This window comes from Cyclopterus lumpus, chromosome 3 (genome assembly GCF_009769545.1).
Source record: "Cyclopterus lumpus isolate fCycLum1 chromosome 3, fCycLum1.pri, whole genome shotgun sequence".
NCBI classification, from domain to species: Eukaryota; Metazoa; Chordata; class Actinopteri; order Perciformes; family Cyclopteridae; genus Cyclopterus; species Cyclopterus lumpus.
The window spans coordinates 26,633,517-26,651,203 of NC_046968.1; the positions used below are offsets into that span (position 1 = coordinate 26,633,517).

General features: G+C 45.0%; 1 protein-coding gene across 1 annotated transcript in view; it reads left to right on the plus strand.

Moving 5' to 3' along the window:
• Nucleotides 1-8,567: 8,567 nt before the first annotated feature.
• The window catches only part of LOC117725227 (leucine-rich repeat-containing protein 4C-like), a 44,596-nt gene continuing 35,476 nt past the window's right edge, over nucleotides 8,568-17,687 (plus strand). Inside the window, exon 1 of the mRNA XM_034525261.1 lies at nucleotides 8,568-9,834. The gene's annotated coding sequence lies outside the window, so the exon portion shown is untranslated. The remainder of the gene's footprint in view (nucleotides 9,835-17,687) is intronic.

Consider the following 17,687-nt stretch of genomic DNA (forward strand, 5'->3'; position numbering starts at 1 on the left):
TATAAATCTGGTTTTGTTTGCTCACACACCGCTTCGGAATAATAACGTTTTCCTCGTTTTCTCTTAATTTTCTCTCTCTCTCTCTCTTTTTTTTTTTTTTTTCACTATTGCTTCTCTGTTTATTTAGATATTTATTCTTTTCCCGTTTTACTATTTATTTATTTTTTCCGCTGATCCTGCTCCTATCGATCGGCTGCACTCGGTTGCAGCTGAGAGGGATGGGTAGGAGGTGTGTGGGGGCGGTTTATGATCCGTCCTCATCCTCTTTCCATCCTGTAAAGTGCTTAACGACAATCAATCTCAACCCCCCCCCCCCCACACACACACACACTCTCCCCCCCCCCCCCCCCCCCCCCCCCTCCTTAGGAGATAACGCCGACCATGAGGTTGGTATTGATTCTTAAAGAGGCCTCCAGGTGGTCTTTAGTCATTCCAGAAAACCTCACCTATTGCCGACGCAGAGAAATACTGATTGAGAAGGAATGGAGTAACTCGGGAGACGTAACCTCTAATAATTAAATTAGTTTGGCTGGTGAATGGGGGCGGTCACATTAGTTGGTTCCATGGGGACTCGTGTCTCTCTGATTGCCACGTATATATTTGTGTGCAGGTGAGTTTAAATTTGGCTCCGGTTGGCTCGTGGCACAAAAGGACCATAAACATCAGGATTCTGTGTATGGATTAATACCCCCCCTCCCCCTCCCCTCGTAATCATATCTCGTTCTGGGGGGTGAAATCTGTTTTCGTTTTTTTTATCGCCGGATCAACTAAAGACAGCCCACAAGTCCAAGACAATTCAATTTTCTTTTGGGGGGCTTTCTTTAAAAATCGATTTTTGTACATTCAGAAGAAGAAAAATTGTGACTGAAAGGTACGATTCAAATATCCAGTGCGTGGAGCACCTGAGAGGCATCAGCGTGGCGGGGAGAATTGGCTTCGGGGGCGTTGGAAGAGGCAATTCTCACAAAATGGAAGGTCACCGCGTCGCTCCGTCGTGACACCCCACTGTCTATACTGATTAAGAAAGACATTGAACTGCCACTGCGGCAGCACCCACTATCTTAACCTGCCGGTCCGTCCGTCTTCACTGTGATAAATGAAAGGGAACAACCTCCTCCTTAAACTTATGACTTTGGCGTTCTATAAACCAAAAATGTGTATGTGCGTGTACTTTTTTTAAATTCAAATGCATTTCTCCTCTTTTCTTTTTCGTTTCTAGTCGTTTTTTTTAACCCTTGAGGGGGGGGGGGGTCTTTCAGTGTGCATCAGGCTCACGTCACATATGACGCCATGCGAGCTGATTCGGTTCATACCCCCCCCCCCCCCCCCCCCCCCCCCCCCCCCCCCTCCCCCGCCGCGAGGAAGCACCATAACTCTGATTCGCTTTGTCGTAACGTGCCTCGGCATTTACGACAGGCCACACTAAATTTCCCCTTAACTGCGGACCCTCTGGACAACCCCCCCCCCCCCATAAATGCCCAAAGCATTCGCCTTAATCAACATCCTCATGCATTTGGGCTCCCCCCCGCCCTGTTCTGTAGAGGCTGTCGAGAAAGTTAGCAAGCAAACATTTTTAAAATAAATAAAAGATGCGACACCCCTACAGCCCCATTTTAGGAGCCTCTCTCTCGTCTCCATGTTTATGCTAATACGCCTCATTGTGACGCGGCGAGGACTCGGTAACACTCCCTCTTTTGGAAGGTCGTTCAAATTCAACGGGGGCGAAACCCGGTGCGATTAATCCCCCCCCAAAAAAATATAATGCACCCTGGGTAGAAAAAAAAGAAAGAAAAAGAAACGACCGGTCGGGGGGAGCGTATTCGACGTCGTGCCAAGGTATCCGTGTCGGCTTGGCACGGCAGCGGAGGCAGCTTTGCATAACTCTCCGTTGTTTTTCTTCCGCACACCCCAAAAATAATCTGAACCTTCGGAGAAGGGGCCACAACATTTGTTTTCTGCTTTCTTTCACAAATTTTTTTTTTTTTCCGTGTCACGGACATTTTTGCATACCAGGCCCTGTGGCTCTTGGTTAAGCAGCCACCAGAAAGACTTAAACGTCTCGACTGTCTCTGCAGATATTGCTGCATTTACATATGAATGTCTACGGGGGAAACATTTCCCCTCTCTGAATTACTCCTCGCGGACAATGACTTTAATTTGAAGTACGTAGGCGCCGTGAAAGGAATCGACAAACAGACGTTAGCCGCTAAGTCTCGATACGCTGATGTATATATATTCCACTTATCTTAGCTGATCATTTCTTTTATGCACTGAATTAATTTGAAGTCACAAAGGCCTTTAAAAAAAAATAATAATAATGAAGCTTTGGATACAAAAGGATAAAAAGGTTAATATGGAAGCCGTGTTTCACATTTATGGCAAAGAATAAAAAAATTGATGGTTCAATTTTAACTGCTTTAAGATAACGTTCAGCCCTCATAAGACGTAAAAGAAAAAAGATACAAGTGGAGTAGTAGACACGGTTATAATGCGCCTATAGACTGCAAACTATGCACTGATTTTTAAACAATTTCTTTTTTTTTCCTGCTGCACGTATTTTAAACATCTCCCAGGATAGGTTTTTTTTTGTCTTCAAGGAGGTGCTCCTGTTTGGGCCCCCCTGGGTGCCTCCTAAACTGGCCCCCTTCACTTCAGAGTGGAGACGTTTATAGCCTCCGCAGTCATTTTACCAGCTGAGTTATTTATATTTCTCCTTTTAATCCACAATGAGGGGGGGGGGGTGCTTTAGTGTAATGTGCATACACAGAAATGCCACTTCAGTAATCTGGAACTGCTGTAATGAGAGGAAACACGGTCCATTAAGGTTCACCCTCCTACGCCGCTCACTGTGATCACTGAATACTAACAAAATGAAATACAAGAAGAATACTAAATAAAAAAAGGCCCCGAGGGGGAGTTTCAATCAAGCCACATGCACGAATAAATTAACAAATGTAAAGTTATACAGTAGGCTGTGATGTTTCTTCTATCTCCCGCTCTCTTAGACAGGTGGCGTCGATAAATGAGCGGAGGAAGGTGAAAAATGCAAATGCTTCGAAAAACGGGCGACGAGGGGGGGACGGCCGAACGGTCTGATGGGCATGAAAAAGGATGTGGATCGTATGCTGTGGGCTGCACAGGCACACCTGTGGGAAATTTGTGTTAAGCTGAGCAGACACTTTGGTGTTTTTAATGTACGTTGTGTTAACTCAACAACGCGTTTCTACTCTGCCTTTCTGCACCGCCGGAACTTGAGATACATATATATATTTTCTTCACTGTACGGATCAATCGATGCTCACACTGAACAAAAAAGCCCCAAAACCGATAATAGATTAATTCAAAACGGGGCGACTGTGTCCTCAACAAAGTTGGAATTACTTTGTGCAATTCTACTATGAACAAAAAAAAGTGAGAGGCAAATACGAAGGCGTAGATCGGTGGCCTAAATCTCTGGGTCAGTTCATATCGCTGTGACGATACATATCACGATATAGCTTCAGTTTCCTCCGGATCGACTCCCACGCGCCAGGATCAGTAGGTTAAGCAAAAAGCACAAATAACTACAAACGATGGACATTATTTAATCGTTTAGCGTTGCATATCGGGACAACAGCAGCCACACGTGGGGAATTAAAAAAACGTGGAACCGCTCAAACCGCCGAGACATCCAACTCCAAAAAGGTATCCGACTCGTCCAGAAATCCAACCGATCGTCCGAGATCCAGATCGTTGGATCATTCGGGCAATTCATCAGGTAATTCACCCTCCCACCTGTCAGACCGCATGTCAAACCACAGCCGATCTGGCAGAGATAAATCCATGTCTGTCCAGCTGTAGACAGCGCTTCCAAACCACCGTCGTCAAAACATCAGATGAGGTCTTGACGAATGGTCTTCATCCGTCCAGTAGAGCTCCACGGACTCGGGAGAGTCTTCGCCAGGCTGCAACGAAACTGGCGGCCCGGCGGTAGTATGATTATTTTTCGGTTGCATCGTCCCATTTTAATCCATTTTACTGTCCATTGTTCACTGTATTTGAGTGACAGCTTTGACAGGAAGCATCGAATCGCTTTCACCGGTGGAACATCGCTGAATACGTGTTACCCACGTACAACTTTAAGGTACTTGTACTTTACTTGAGAATGTCACTTTTTATTATTTTGTTCCACCGGAGCTCCGTGGCAAATTGTACGTTTTAGTGCGCTACGTTTCTTTTTAAAGGTTACCCTTCACAGATTCAGATTTTTTTTTCTCTCCCAAAACAGGTGATTATATATAAAATATGAGTGTTTTTACATTGTTGTATGGCTACCACAGCAGCACTGAAGAAACTGCCTTTGACACTGTTGCATAAATGTATTCATGAAGATTTTATGGGATGTCTGTGTGTGTGTGTGTGTCTGTGTTGTACTGGCTGTGAAAACGCCAAAAATAGTTCAAAGTACATTTTAAAGAGAAGTAAATGAACATGAATGAATGACTGAATACCGCTGATTATTTGGGTTTAATTCATTCTCATTAAAGGACATTTTTTTCACTTTGAAGTTGCTTTAATCCAAACGACTCACTGAAGACAGGTGACGTCCAATCATCGTGTTGAACCTAATCTCTCACGTCTGTCAAATTTCACCAAAAAATGTCACAAAATCTTGAAAAAAAAAACATTGGGGACCAGGCCGAGCGCCCCCAAAAAATAAAAGCTCCGACCCACCGTCGCTTCGTCACTCCTGAGATCGTTGGGGCGCATTTCCTGTCTGTCGGGATGCAGGTATAGCGCCATCTACTCGATGCGAGTAACGCCGTCCCCTTCAGCCGGGTCTTTAGATGGAATTTAGGCCAAACGTGACATACTCCCCCCCCCCCCCAGTCAAAGTCACGTTGTGTAGATAGTCGACCGTTCATCGACTGCCGCGGGGAGTCGAGCGCACTCAGCCTTTGCTCTCTGCGTGGGCTTCATCTTCTGGATATCAGTCTCTCTTTGGGGGCCGCCATTTTAATATTCAAACCGAGAAGCAGAGAGAACAAGTGCAGAGGGACAGCGGCCATTTGAATAATTGAAGAGGCTTTCGTAATGCTAGAGGATCCTCTCTCTCTCTCTCTACCATATTTTTCCTTCCATCTTTTTTTTTTTTTTTTTTTTTTTTTTTTTTTTTTTACGGCCCGGCTTCTTGAAGTTTGTCCCAGAAAGCAGTCGGGGGAACGTACGCTACAACAGCAGCCGATCCAACGATCCCAATAGGCTGATGGAGGGAGATAAGGAAGAAGGAAGATGGTGGAGGGGGGTAAGAGATGCCTCACAGAAGAGAAAGAAATATAGAGGCCAAATCTATTTTGATAGAAAATGGCAGCCGACCAAAACGGAGGGATGAAAAGAATCAACCAAAGCCATCTCTGCCAATAATTTGTTAAACACTTTTTTTTTTTACATAGCTTTTACCCATCTGGGTCCTTCAATTTGTTTGACAGACTTTAAAGCACGGGATGTCTAAATAACTCAGCGAGAGGAAAACCTTTCCTCCCTTTTTCCCCAAAAAGACCGAACGAAGCATAAAAGACGATTTTTACATGTTTAAAAATTCGCTCTCGTATCTCATCACATCTCGAGGTCCTAACGAAGACGACGAAACGTGATGGGCGTTGCGCGCTTCCTTGCTAATCTACGTCGGTTAAGAACGACCACGCGCCTTAAAATCCACCCCGGATCGCATTTGCATTTAGAAGAGAGGAAGAAAATTGGTCGACGGAGAGGCATCCCAATCCATCCATCTTTCAAAAAAAAAAATTACTATAATTTAAAAAAAAAGGTTATTAACAAACACCAAGACTCCGTTAATCAAACAAAAACTTCCAAGCGAGCATATTTTATTTGGATTTGTTTATGACTTATGGAGAAAAAAAATGAACCGTTTTTCCAACTTTGCCTTTTTTTTTTTTTTCATATAGAAAACACAAGTAATAGAAACTGTCAAAGCTGTCAAAAAAAAAAAATGCTTCAAACTCCACGTGTTGATTTACCGCCCTTGTCATTTGCGGGCTGACAATCTTTTGGCATTGGAGCATCGGCGTGCGGGCTTCATGAGAAATATCATATTTTTTCTATATATATATATATATATATTGTCCTTTTGCGAGAAAGAGAAAAGCACGTGTGTCGAAAGCAGCGTGCGGTCGACATTGATTCGATCGTGCAAATCTGCCGAGGCTTTCGTTTACAGCAACGTCGGCTGTGTTTTGCACCCCTCCCCCTTTTTAATTATTCCGCTCAGGAGATTCTCGAGGAATAAAAAATTCACATTTCATCAAAGCGCGAATATAAAAACGCTGACAACAGAAAAAAAACACATCAAATGTATCTCCAGTATTTGGTGGGGGGGGGGGGACTGTGAGAAAAAAAAAACTTTACAGTTATGTAATACTGCTGATTAATATTAGTGCAGCGTTGGAAAAAAAAAGATTGTTCTGAAGTTTTGAAATGAAAAGAATTTTCGATTTCCACAGATTTTGTTTCTCACAACGGGATTATATTTAATCTTTGTGAAATTGGCTTTTGTTTTTTTTGGGGGGTTTATGCATAAAAGTTGGAAAGTTTTGTACTTTCACAGACGCGTAAAAAGCACTGAAATGTTTCACATCAGGTTTGATAGCTGAATAAAAAAAGGGGACGTAAGATCTCCATGTCCACCGGTTTATGACCCTTTTTTTAAATATTTTTTGCCACGTATAGCGTGTGCACAAAGGAACTTTAACGACGACAACAGACGCACAACGACACGTTTTGGTTGAGCGTCACTTCTGAGGTAAAGAGCCTGACTTTGATTCAGTCAGAAATACCTTTTAGGACCTTATTTTTTGATCCTCCCACACACACTTTTTCATCTCGGTTGTATATGAAACTCTGCAAAAACTCAGAAGTTATTCATTATCCAGTGAATACATGCATTATGGATTATAGCTTTCAGCCGTAAAAAAAAAAGAAAAGAAAAAGGGGGGATGTATTGTAGATGAGGGAGTTGAGACAAAAATCATGGATGGATAGAAGTAAATGGTCAATTCTAATCCGCTACTGGTTCCCAGTTAGGTTGACACTTGTGATTTTGAGTGGTCTTTCTGAACTTTGTTGATCCCTTGGATTTTCAGGTTTTCTTATACCTTTTTGGGCATATTGATGATATATTTCTCACTATTTTCGGGAGCATTTTTAAAGGGGGAAAAATAGTTTTCCTCGAGAAAAAGATGTGTACGGTGTTTGATGACGAAGGTGTTGGGAGGTGCTTGACAACACATCGCTCCAAAATCTCCCATTGGTCACTCAACTGGGTTAATATCTGGTTATATGATCCTTTTCTTACCAATCGAACCCTTCAGTGACCGACCCCCCCCCCCCCCCCCCTTCAGTGATCGACCCCCCCCCCCCCCCCCTCATGCCCACAACGGACCCATCTGCGTTCAGTTTCATTCACCTCTAATTATTTATTCTGCTGCATCCTCTCCATAGTTTCCTAAACTGTAATTACTTACTTAGAGTATATTTATAGGCTCTCACTCAGCTCCCATTAGATTTTTTTTGTTGGTGTGTGTGTGTGTGTGTGTGTGCGTGCAATCATAACAACATGTAATACAATCCCACTATGACTGATTAATATTCATCAGTGTTCCCTCCGTCTCCCCGAATCTCATAAAGCATCGCGGCCTCGGCGGCTGGGATCCCGTGGTCCATGATGTCGTCTTAATGAGACACGCTGTTCATCTCAGGTGAAGCGAACACCTGAAGGTCTGCACCTCTTTAGTGACCCCCCCCCCCCCCTCCCCCCCTTCCCATAAGGGCCAAACCTGCAGTAAATGAAGTGTTCCCCTCTTTCCTTCATCTGACCAACGCCAGCCAAAGGGAATTAGCAGGTTTCATCCACACTGGGGGGGGTTGCCTAGGTTACTTTTGTCTGCGTCTGACAGCATCATGTGAAAGGGAAGATGTTGGTTGGAGCGCAAACACGCTTTTGGTCGAAAAAAACCCAGCGGTTCCTCGTCCAGAGTCCTGATTTACGCGTGTGCACGTGTTGGACGCACGTGCACGTGAAGGAGGACGGATGAGAAGCCCCTCTACGTGTTGAACGGGAATGCATTGGTGACTGTGTTTAAAGATGGTGCGTTTTGGATGACTGGATAGAGACTGCACGCCTGTAGGTGGCAACCATACCTCATCAACAATTGAATCGCTCGCGCGCGCACACGCACGCACACACACACACACGCGCGCGCGCTCGCGGAGGCATCAGATCCCGAGCCGTCCGCGTTAATGCGATTGATCCCTGATAATTAACGACCGCTGGGGGTTGATTTAAAATGAGCCGACGCACGCGCGCCGGCAAAGTGGTCAAAGTTAAAGTAGTCCCACGGGGGCAAGACACGGGGAGCACTGCTTTACCCCGCCTACGCACGCGCGCGCGCGCACCTTCTCCACCACATTGAGCGCCCGCACACACACACACACACACATACATACACGTACACGTGACTCGCGCGCGCGCCCGATCTGTGCCCGGAGAGCGTGATTTCAACGTGCTCGCTATTCAAGTCATGGACTGCAGCGAGCGGGGGAACCATTAGGAGCCGGTGGCAAGAAGAGGAAGAGGAAGAAGAAGAAGAAGAAGAAGAAAGCCTCTTTATTTGCAACACACGGATGATGATGATGGTGATGGTGATGGTGATGATGCTGCCACACCACCCGGACCGGACACACTCTCCCTGACAAGCGGAATTATTAGTAATAGCTGCGCTTATGTAATCAATACACCGGATTGCTTTGAAGGTGTCGGGGTGGTGGTGTTGTTGGTGGGGGGGGGGGGGGGATGGACATATAGCATCCCGTGGATCTTTTTTCCCCGTTTTAAAATACTGTATTCCGCGTGCGATTTCTTCTTCTTTGTGTGTGTGTGTGTGTGTGTGTGTGTGTGTGTAGAGGAGCCTATGGCAACCCATTTGTCCCGATGCGACGCGTGTGATGGTTGCAGTGGGACGGATATCCTTAAATTCTACCCAATAGGCGATCTCAGGGCTTCTTTTTTTGGTGTGTCGGACGCTTCTTGCACTCCCCCCCACCCCCCCTTTTTGTTCCTTTACTGACCTCAACGCCGCTTTTTTAAAAGAAAATGGGAAATTCATTGTCTGATCTTGTGCATATTTTTTAATTTTTTTTTTGTTGAGTAAATGACCCCTCGTGGTTTGCCAAATCCCACCCACCAAAAGTCCACTTTGGTTGCAATTTTTTCTTTTTTCTTTCCGTCGCTCTCAAGTGGGATTTGATTTATTTAGCGGAAAAAAAACCTGTGACTTGTATTTTTTTTGGGGGGGGGGGGGGGGGGGGGTGGGTGTGTGTGGGGGGGGTGGGGGAGAGAGAGAAAAGAAGGGGCCTATATACAGACTTGATCATCTCCCCCCTATTTAAACAACAAACAAACTGCAGGATTTCCTCCTTCCTCAGTCCAGAGGAATATCTCCAAGTCCAACGGGGGTGACTGCTGGGGCTGTCTTATCGGCGCTCAGTAGACGACATCCGAGAGGGGGGGGGGGGGGGGGGGGGGGGGAGATGGTGGTGGTGTCGCGCACCGCAGATTGGCGCAACTCTTTCTGAATGTTTGGCGTTTTTCGCCGGCGAGCATCTTGACTTGTGATCGAGAGAGACGCGCGGACTGCAGCAGGAAAGGGAAAACTCACCCCCCGTTCACATGGAGATTTGTGCCTCGCTCGTGCTGCAAACCCTGAAACCGGGGACCGGGGCCCTGCTGGCTTTACCTCCACTGCCCTCAGCCTCGACTCCATCCATTCGAAAAAATGCGTAAGTGTTTCTCCTTCTTCTTCTTTTTCTGTTGAATTCACTCCCAAATTGAGATTATCTCTCATGTGCGTGTGCGCGCGCGCGTGCGTGTGTGTCCGTCCTCCGTGCGCAAACCGATTCGTCGCCATTTAACCGGCGATTTCTGCTCGGCTCTAAAAAACACTTCCAACGGAAAAGAAAGATACTTTAAAAAAATAAATAATAAATAAATCATGTCCCCCTTTTTCTATCTCCATAAGTAGGTTTTTTTTTTTTTTTTTTTTAGCTGTCGCATCCTCTTTTGCGCGTGAGCGATCGTGTGCGTGTGTGTGTGTTTCAGAATGTGTGTGTGTGAGAGATATATATAGATACAGATAAAGATTGATAGGGACCAGAAAGGGGTTGAGGAGGTGTGTGTGTGTGTGTGTGTGTGTGTGTGTGTGCGCGTGTGTTTTCGGGGGTTAGCTGGTGCAACACATTGTGTGTGGGGGTTTGTGGTAGCCCCTGTTGCCAGCAGGACATTACTGCTATAGAAAAAAGGGGCCTACGTCATATGGTAATTCAAATTCAGTTCAGGTATTCTCAGCATACACGTTTTTTTTGCAGCAACCGGAGCGCCGGATTGGCCAGGTGGGCTGGCGGCCCCTCAGGAAAAGGGGGCGCTTAAGAGTGGGGATGTGGCGAAGCAGAAAAGGCTTCAGGTCAAGCTTTACTTTGCAGAATGCGCTCATGCACACACCTCATGCACATAACCCACCCACCCACCCCTCTGTATCTCTGTGGTTCTGCTTGTTGACCCGGTGTGTCTACGAAAACCTTCGGCCAAGCCACCCATGGGTGATATGACTGAGGTCGTCATGTCTCCATACCACAGGTTAACAAAAATCAAAGCCCTGGAGTTGTTGCTTCGGCAATACAGCCTCTCTTCTTTTCCTTTTTTTTCTTTTCTTCTCTTTTCTTTAAAAAACAAAAGTGAATAGGAGCTGTCCATCAGTGGGAGGTGCTGAAATGCCTCGATGCTGAAAATACTCGCGTGTGTTGGCTGAAACGGGCGAGAGAGCAAGAGCTGCATTCTTAGCAGGCATGACATCTGAATCTGAATTTGCCACAGTGCTTCTGCGGGCGAAAAGCACTGCACTTAAAAAAAAGAAGAAGCTAACCCCCCCCCCCCCTCACACACACACACACACACTCCCTCGAGTGTACACTCTCACGTGCACATCTATGCGATTTTTTGATATTTGTTTACGACCCGCCTGTAAAAATAAAGAGCAAAACTCGGAGGAGTTGTTTAAGAATGGGGGGGGGGGGGGGGGGGGGGGGCTGTCGATTTAGGGTTGTGTTTCCACAATATTTGTGCCCCCCCCCCCCCATTTCAGGGTTCGCCTGAAGCCTGTTTGACTGGAAGTTTGTGGTGAACTGAATCATCTTAAAGCATAAATGGTCCTGTCAACAGTAGAGAGAGATCAATGGGCTCTTAAGATGTCCGAAAAACACAGAGAAACATTATAATGGTCACGTTTTTAGTGGTGTTTCTCACTTGTATGGCGGTATGCAATAAACATACATTTTAAATTGGCATTACATTCAGTCCCAGGCCGGGATTATTCCAGTGCACCCTAACTGCTAAAGAATGAAGGCCGCACTCCAATAAGTGGCTCATGTTGACCCAATGCCCTGTTGAGACACTTATTGGAGTGCAGGCCTTAATATTTTAGCAGCTACCAGCTACACACAGCTTCTTTTTTTTTTCAAGACGTTCCACCATGTGGATTTCAAAAAAAAGGGGGAGGGGGGTGAAGAGTCAGAAACGTTGTTTATACAACCAGTGTGCCGTTCTGCCCCCGGGGTTGAGAACTGGTGACCATTACCGTCAGGCGGGGCAAACATGAATTTCCACGCTTACCGGAATAACGCCGGCACCCTGTCACGGCCTGTGGATTCGCTTTTTTTTTCTTTTCTTTTTTTTTTGTCCCCTTGTAATATTTCCTTTAGCCATCGGGACAGACACAGCGAGGCAGAATAAATGGGTTTCGCCCCTCTGACAGCCGCTGCAGGTTTTTTTTGGCATCTACCTTCCTGCTAAAGGAACCAAATGGATGTAGACCACCCAGAAGCGCTCTGACAGAAGCCTTCGCTGTGGGAAAGACGCACTTGGGGCGAATAGATTTGTTTCTCATGCGTGACACACACACGTAGTCAACGGCTGGTTCAGAACAGGGTGAGCGGTGACTCATCGAACCGTCCCTCCTCGGCAAACCGCTGTTTGTTCTTTGCACAAATTGCTGCGTAAAAAAGAGGCACCCGTATAATAATAAGGGCTTTATGCGATGCACTTCCACCGCAATGTCGCTCTCTAAATTTTCCTCGTGACAAAGCTGCCTTCTTACACCTCAGACAGACGCTTGTAGGGAGTTGATTCATGCTGCTTTCTCTTTATTTCTCTCTCTCTCTCTCTCTGGCATCTAGAAATAATGCACTAACATCGCAGTGCGAGGACCCCGTTCTTCCCCAGTCGGTGTTGTCGCTTCAACATGTTTTTTTTTTGTCCTGCCATCATCAACTTAGCCCCATTTTTTCGTCATTAAGTCAAACAATGTATGTGTACGCCACCACAGATTGGGGGGCCCCCCCAGCAAAAATATACCTCAACAATGAAATCCTCTGGAAGAAGTCGCGGATTTCTTCCTTGAGCCGCAGGAAGCGAAATAACAAGTAGCTGGGTCCGCCCCGGGGTTCTGACACGCAACGACAAGCATGGTGGGACGTAAACCGCGGGTCACTTTGGGGGACCCGGTCCATGTTTCAGATGTCAATGACCTGTCGGTCTAATTATTTTTTCTCAAAACTCGTGGCAATAACAATTAGCAGGTAAATGATTAATGTCATTAATTAAGCGTAGTCCCACGTAGTAGCTGGTTCCAGCAGCTCAGATGCGATTGCCTTTTTTTTTCTTCTAGCTTCTCCCTTTTTTTTATTTCGTAAGTGACCTCACAGCTGTCGCCATCTTGTTTTTTTTTTTTTTTGCAACCGGAAGCTAAGCGGAGCCAAACACTGAAGAAAATGTTACAATTCACTTTCATGAGGTGAAAACACACCAAAGTTTTAAGACGAAAAACACAAAGGCAGCGCACGTGGTAGCGACCTGTCAGCCACAAGGTAGCCCCGCCCCTTTTCCTACCCTGCTTTACGGCCCAAATTCCTCTAAATGGGACCATCATTTAAATGAATGAACGTCATGCTGCGGCGAAGAAGACTTCAATCTAGAGATTGAGACCATAAACTACTGTTTACAATGTTTATTGAGGTAATAAACCCAGTGGGAAGAATAGCAATTTTCTCATAAATTCTATACAATCAGACTTTCTTCTTGCAACCAGAGGAGTCGCCCCCTGATGGTCATTGGAAATAATGCCAGTTTAAAGGTGCTTCAACATCGGCATCCGTCAACAGCAGAAATGCCAATACCTTTTCAAATGGCTATCTTCGGCATTGCACTTATACTTTATGCTTTTCTATATATGGGGGCCACTGTTCGTCAATTTCTATCGGCGTCTTGTGATATGAGGATTTAGGCATTTGGAGCGGTGATAAATGATGTCCGAGCTTCTCCCTCCAGCCCTGTGCTTTTTTTTAAACATTTTTTATCTTAACTAATAAAGAAGGATTGTAGGAATGTTTCTGTGTATCTATGTACATGTACAGTGTGTCTCAGTGGGACATAAATAGGCGAGTGGGATGCAGCTTGAGATAAGGCTGCCGTTTCCAGCCCCGGCTCCATTTTGATAGATAACACTCTGTAGCTTTCCAGCGGTACCGCCGAAGAAAAAACATGTGTTTGTGTCGAGTCGAGAGACGGGCCCGATCTGAGCGAGTCGAACCGCTCGGGTGTGAGAGAGTCCGACGCATGCCAGGCTGCGGAGACTTAGTATTCACTGGAGCAGCTTAGGTTTTTTTGCCTTCGTGCACCAGAAAGAGGGAATAATTCAGCGAATCCTGCTCTATGTCATTCACGTCCGCATTTATGAAATCAACCCATATTAAAAGTGGCGATCTGAGAAGAGGCTGCGTCTGCTTCATGTGCCTGTCGAGCTACCGCAGTTCATTACCGCTGCGCGAGCCTTTATGTGGAGTGACAGTGTTGATGCCTGGAAAAAAAAAAGAAAAAAAAGTAACTTATGGCACACATGTCACGATGACACATTCGCTGTTTTGACTGCAGCCGTCGGTGCCTTATTTCACCATCTGTGTTGTGTACTACGTGTCTGTGTTGTGTGCCTGCAGCAGCAACCAGCCATCAACTCCATCGAGATGCCTCTGATGGAGAGAGTACGCTCGGGCTACGGGTACCACGTTTTTTTTTCCTTCTTTTTCTGCCTCTTCAGCAACCAGCAACAACCACTTTCTGCAAATGCCATAATGCCCGTTATAGATTTCCTCCACAGCCCATGTAGAGTTTAGCGATAACGCTCGAGTCAGCATTATGCGCGCGTGATTATAGGTATGGTGGCACTGTGTTGTGTGGCACAGCTGAGTGCCGCCCCACCCCCCTCCTGCTCTGAAGAATGCATAATCACGGTAAACAAGGCAATTACGGCTTTTATACAAGTATCGCTGCTTTTATTTTTGAGCCATTTCAAACGTTTTCCTTTTAGAGCGTAGTGACATGAATACAATCGAGACATATCACAACAGGAAATCACAGAAAGCTGTGCATTGTGGGAGATTATATTCTGGGAACGCGTCGGGCCGTGTTTTCATTTTGGATCCGATCCCAAGCTGATAAAACTCTGTCAAGTTCAAAGTCAAACCAATCGCTCATTGAATCTGTTATGTCCTCTCTATTTTATTAACAAAAACAGTGAAAACACTCAGGGAAGGTAATCATCTCCCGCAAAGTATGGTGTATTGATTTGCAGGTCAAAAGATGTCTTGAAATGTAGCTTAAATGTGAGCGAAATTTACCATCTTCACACATGCATAGCTATGAATCTTTGAAGCCATTTATTCCTCCCCGATGCCGAAGCCACTACCCGAACTTACATATCGGGCTTTTCAGATACCGGTGTCTGTATTTTAGAGCTGATGATGACAGGTATAAAGAATCAAAACTGTATTTTCAACCTCTATATGTCAGTGGTAAGTATAGTAACCACCACAAATGTGCTTTAGTTTTAATATCTACACGTCTTTTGACCTGCAAAACACCAAATAATCACATATTAGGAGGTAATCTACATGGAAAACATGGGTTCTAATTGTTGTAATAGTAGTCGATATATGTTTTAAGGGTTTATATTAAAAACCATCTGTTACTAAAACCTACTGACCTTTAAACCTATAAAATGGATTCAGAAATATGCATTTGAATCCCAATTCGAAGAATGCACAATTAACTCAGCAGGATGCTACCAACTGCATGATCCGCAATGGTCAAAACAAATGTTAATTAAGATGAAATGTCTATTTATGGCTCTCCCGAGGGCAAGTCCCTGAGACAAACAAGAAACTGAAATTGTAAACCTATGTTTTGAATATTACACACTCTCACAGTGGCGGCTCGGAAGGTGGCTCTTCCGAGCCGCTCATGGAGGACCACAGCTGGGATTCACAGCTGTTACAATGAATTATAAAATACATTTTTTTTTTTAGGGGAAAAAATAAAAAAGTAACAAAATGTCCAGAAAAAAACGTTCTTTTGGAGTATAATCTGTCTCTCCTCCGTCCATCTGTATCGTCAGTATGTTTCCGTCAATTCTTTGCCAAATCATGAAGCTATTGAGGGTTTGGAACAGGCTGATGATATGGATGGACGGTGAAAAGAAGAATATTATGATGCAGGGGGGACATCAACTTGGCCAGCTTGTGGGATCCATGTTGGAACTGCCACAAATCAATCTTCGTGAAGTAGCCAGCTAAAAACACAATAAATTTAAAAAAAAGCACTTTCAACCCATTGCGAATGTTGCCGGCTAACAGAATTATCGAGGGAACGTTTTGGAATAAAAAAACTGAAACAAGCTGCGGAGAAATAACGTCACAAAGCATGTTGAGCCAGAGTAAATGAGTAAAATGTAACAATTGATGCCTCATTCGCACATTAAAGCAGGATTAGTAAGCTAGCTAGCTGGCTAACTCGCAAACAGCTGGCTAGTTAGCTAGCTTGCTGATTCGGCCACGGTTTAGTGCTATTAAAGAAAATGAGACAGGCTGCTAGGTCGTACGGTCCATCCGCCTCACTCCCCGCCGCTCCGAAAGACGAGAAGCTACCAGGCTACCAAGCTAACTAGCCAGCCTTCTGTTTTTCGGAGCTGCGTCAACCCTCTTCTCCGTGCAAGCTGCGGCAACAACATACGGCCCCCTCCAGCGGACCACCATTTTATTTTGTTGTCCTTGTCGAAATGATCATCTAAAACTGATCATTGTCCGTGAAAAAAAATGCCTCTGAAGGCAGCTTAATGCTAAAGACATCATGCTAACATTCTCACAATGACAACGCACATGCTGGTGTTCAGCAGAAACAACGCTCTCCATGTTCGACGTCTTAGTTTAGCCCCGTGAGCGCGCTAACCTTTGCCAATTGAACATAGCGCAGAGACACACAGAGGGCAGAAGTACATGTTTTACACCGCAAAGAGCACGGGCAGCTTGTATGTGCTTAACACAATTCATCTTTGTTGTGAGTCTGCACAGCTCCGGCTTCGCAACAAGTTCAAACCCAGTGTAGGTGAAAGCAAGCCCTTGGAAGGGCTTTGCCACAAAGCCCGGGCAAATCTCATTGTCTCAGCTTATCAGCCACAAATTTACTTCGCCTTACTGAGATATTCCCTTAGAGAATTAGGGATATTAGCTGAAATTATGACGGTCATGATGAGTCTCTATCTCTCTCAATGCCCCCTTCCTCTTTTTCACTCTCCCTCCATCTCTAAATTCACCCTGTTTATCTAATTCCCACACATATAAATATACGCTCTATACCCTGCCAGTTAATTTAGCTCCGATGTAATTGATAAGAATTTCTTGACCTCACTTACTTTTCTTGTCGCAACTCACGAGGAACCCGAAAGTGATTCACGGTGCATTGAAAGAAAATTACCAAATCAGTGTAAGAATGAAATTAATATCTCGTTCAGTAATGCTTTGGCAAACAAGCTTAGATTCCAGTTGCTGGAATACATTAGATCGGCTTAATTGGCAAAGATGAAACCCCCAGTAACTGGCGCCAAGTCAAACACTAAACCGAGAAGGGAATCTTGTAAGTCTGACAAGAATGCCTCTTTAGTGTGCGGCTCCGAGTCGCCTCTGCTACATTCCCCCCCCCTCTTTCATGACAACATTTCTCTTCAACTACAGTGTTTTCTGGGCTCGAACAAGGCCGTTCGAACGTCTCGTTCCCCTCGATGCCGTGTAGTAATACATAATTGGTGAACCTCTTTCTGTGCCACAAGGGGCGTTTTGTCCTTCAAATTCAAAAGGAAAAGAAAGAGCAAAAGCTCCCGACGATACAAATTCTTTGTCTCGCATTCTCCATAATAACACAAGGTCCCTTTTCATTCGTCGTGACGTGCATTAAGCCGTGGATGAGTATGCAATGCAGCTGGAGTACTTCAATGACAGTTGCACCACAATGTTGATCTGTTACTGGTTTTCTGCATCTTGTACCTGTTTTACTGGTGTCAAGGGATGTGTCCAAATTCAGCTATTGAGTCGCCAATGCCATGTTTTATTCATCCCAGTTACCGCACGTTCCTAGAAAACTAAATGTTCTAGGCTAAATATTGTTATTTAATATATTTTTTTCCATTTACACATTTTTAAAACAAACGCTCGCTCAATACTGCATTCACATCATTTTAGGCTGAAAATGTGCCATA